This window comes from Cyprinus carpio, chromosome B2, assembly GCF_018340385.1.
Source record: "Cyprinus carpio isolate SPL01 chromosome B2, ASM1834038v1, whole genome shotgun sequence".
Taxonomy (NCBI): Eukaryota; Metazoa; Chordata; class Actinopteri; order Cypriniformes; family Cyprinidae; genus Cyprinus; species Cyprinus carpio.
Genome location: NC_056598.1, coordinates 28,252,628 through 28,256,012, shown reverse-complemented (window position 1 = coordinate 28,256,012; position 3,385 = coordinate 28,252,628). Strand labels below are relative to the sequence as shown.

Genomic DNA, 3,385 nt, shown 5'->3' with positions numbered 1-3,385 from the left:
GAAAAATGTTTTTTAGATTAAAATGTTCTTCACACATATAATGGCTCTTTTAAGAAATGTTCACTAAATGTTTTTTGGGGGAACCAAAAAAGGTTCTTCTCTTGCATCGCTATGAAAACTTATTTTTGGAACCTTTATTTTATTTAATTTTTTTTTTTTTTTTCCTTTTGAATTTCAAAAGTAGACTTGACTACTTGCTTACATTTTTATATGATTTTTTTTTCCTAATCTGATCTTTATGCATAATTTTTGACATTATTTAATCTGTGTGTTTCTACAGACGATATAATGCATGGAGAGACTTCGAACGAGGTCTTCAATATCAGCTATGATTATGACTTCAACCACACATATGAGGAATATTATCCTTTGGTGACATTAGAGGAGGAGAATTTTTCATTTAGGATAATCAATGCCCTTTGCTGCAGTCTCACCATCTGCATCAGTCTACCCGGAAACAGCTTTTTGCTTTGGGTGGTCTTGAAGAAAGTGGGTTTGAGCAGCTCTGCTGATTGTTTACTCCTCCATCTGACAGTGTCCGACCTCATCTTCACCTTCCCGTTGGTTCCCTGGACCATCTATCATATTTGGGGATGGATATTTGGAAATCTGGCCTGCAAGCTGTTCACCTGGTGCATCTTTTTGGGCCTGGACAGTCATGACAGTCCATCGATACGTGACGGTGGTGTATCCAGTGTTTGCTTCATCTGTAGGGAATCGTAGCAGAATTTGCATCTCGTCTGCTGTGGCGTGGTCGATCTCTGTGGGCTTCAGTCTGCCTGAAATGATCTTCTCTGGGACTATGGATGGACCTGATGGTTCTTCAGAGTCGCATCCGAAGCAGAAACAATGCCAACAACGTATGCATCATCCTAAGCATCGCCGTGGAATTCTTCATCTGCTGGGCACTGTATAACATTTTCCTCTTCCTCTTCTTCTTGAGGTCTCTAGGTGTTTTTGTGTTTGTGTTTTGAAGACCATCTACTGCATCAATCAGGTTCTAGAATATTCCCACTGCTGTCTGAATCCACTTGTCCACATCTTTGGAGATCACCTCCACATCTTTATATATATTTGTACATATATAAAAATATATATATATAAAAAAAAAAACGTTTTTGTGGTTATTCCATTTGACATTAAACGGTTGGAATTAACCTCAAATGTCATAAAATGTTAAATATATATATATATATATATATATATATAACAGCCATGATGTTCTCCAATGTTTTTCTGTTTTATGATTTTTCCTGTCACATGATAATGGTTTTGTGAATATTTAAAAAAAAAAAAAAAAAAAAAAAAAAAAAACATTTTTGAACATTTTCTGAAAAAAAAAAAAGGGTTGTAAGTACCAAGTAAAAAAATAACCAAATATTTTCCTAAAACATGTACAAATTTCATTGTCAGTAATATCAAAGTTATCGTGTTTGACAATCTGAAATAGCTTTAAATAATAATAAAGTCAATAGATAGAGAGAGAGAGAGAGATTTAAAAAAAAAAATTAATTATAAAAGATTTTATAGCAAATGTCTTCAGTTTTTTTCTTTCGAGAATTTAAGAAATTTCTTTGTTTCATTTACTGGATAGTTACACCACCTACATATTTTGCTTTTAAACATATTAAGCCACCAAACAATCCGATTACTTAGATTTAACTGCAAAATGTGTACTGAAGTAGCCTAAATTGTTTGTGTGAACATATTGAATGTATTTTTAAAAGTGTTTTTACAGAAGTGTCACATCAATGAATGGCATGCATTGCAGTTTTGCTATGTAATATCTGTGTGCTTGAGGTTGTTGTCTTTGGAGAAGTGTGAAGTTATAGCTATAACGTAGAATAATGTGTCATGAAGATTCCTGAAAAAAAGGAACGGATACCAAAAAAGCAGATGAAAAACCAAATGCAATAACAGAATGCTGAGAAGTAAATTTCCACTGTTCAGTAAAAGAAATAAGAAATAAAATGAGGAAATGTCAGTACGCCTCAGTCTTGGATGCAAATAAGCTTCAGGATGGTAATTCCGTCAGTGTCCAGTAGGTGGCAACCGTAGTCAACAAGTGAGACATCTGTGGGCTTTATAACGCTTCGAATTGCACTCTTGAAATGTCATTTTTATTAAAGTGGTATTTTATAGACAAAACGCAAAATAAAATCACCATAAAAATAATGTTAGTCATATGATAGATTCTGGTCTGTTTTTCAAACAAACTTAAAATTCACTAAAAAATCTTGCCTTAAAAATCCCGCATAGTCGTCATTTGCTAAAATTGTATAAAATTAGAGCAGTTTGTGTACCACAAAATAAAGGAAGTCATAGGCTACGTGCTTCGAAAAACGCGATAACAAAACATAACGTAATCTAACACTTTACATTGTGCAAGAAACCATGAAACATTTAGCAGAACTTTAGCTTCTTGATCTTGGTTTAAGTTAATGTTGTATAGTTTTTTTTAACAGATATTTTCATGTTTTTAAAGCAATAACTGGTGGAAGTCCCATGGAATCGTTTCACTTCTCAGAGTTAGTTTTGATTATCTTCCAGTAAACTGCTGTCCAGCCCAGATGACCAGTAGATTATTGACAGCTCCTTTATACTCCAAATATACGCTCTTATAAATAAAGGTTCCAAATGGGGGAACAATTCTTAAAATAACTACTTAAATTGAACAAAATATGACAATAAAAAAAACTTAAATAAAATAAATAACAAATAAAAAAAAAATGTGGACTGGAAAAAAACAATTCATTCTAAAGGTTCTTCACAGAATCATCACCTATCGATGTCAGACTATATTCTCCTCTGAGGAATCTTTAATATATCACCTAATGCAGTAGTTCCCAACCCTGGTCCTTGAGGCACATCTTCCGTGTATTTTTTCTCTGACACCAATTTGAGTTCTTGGAGTCTCTACTAATGAGCTGATGATCTGAATCAGGTGTGTTTGATTAAGGAGACATGCAAAATTTGCAGTGTTGGGGTGCCTCCAGGACCGGGGTTGGGAGCCACTGACCTAATGTAGCTATGTGTGATGTCGGTCTTAAAAAGCTGATGTATCTTATTCAGAGTCCCGTGCTGTCTCTGTCCTGATCTCATTAAACTCTCAAAACAAAAACCCCTGACAGACAGCAGTCAGTTGCTCTCTTCTAGACAAGACACAGACTAAGTTCTGAACTTGAACTTTAAATCAAGACAAGTATGTATCTGAGGATTGTGTATCAGAACATTATATTTATAATCGTGAAGAAATATATTAAAGTGTCCAAAAATAATTAATTATTCTGCACTTTTAATAAATAATGATTCATGTTTCAAATTACATCAACAATAATGTACACTATACTGTTCAAACGCTTGGGGTCAGTAAGATTTATTTATT

At 33.8% G+C, this 3,385-nt stretch overlaps 1 pseudogene; it reads left to right on the top strand.

The window, feature by feature from the left end:
- Window positions 1-258: 258 nt before the first annotated feature.
- Window positions 259-2,553, top strand: LOC109088301 (annotated as a pseudogene).
- Window positions 2,554-3,385: the final 832 nt, after the last annotated feature.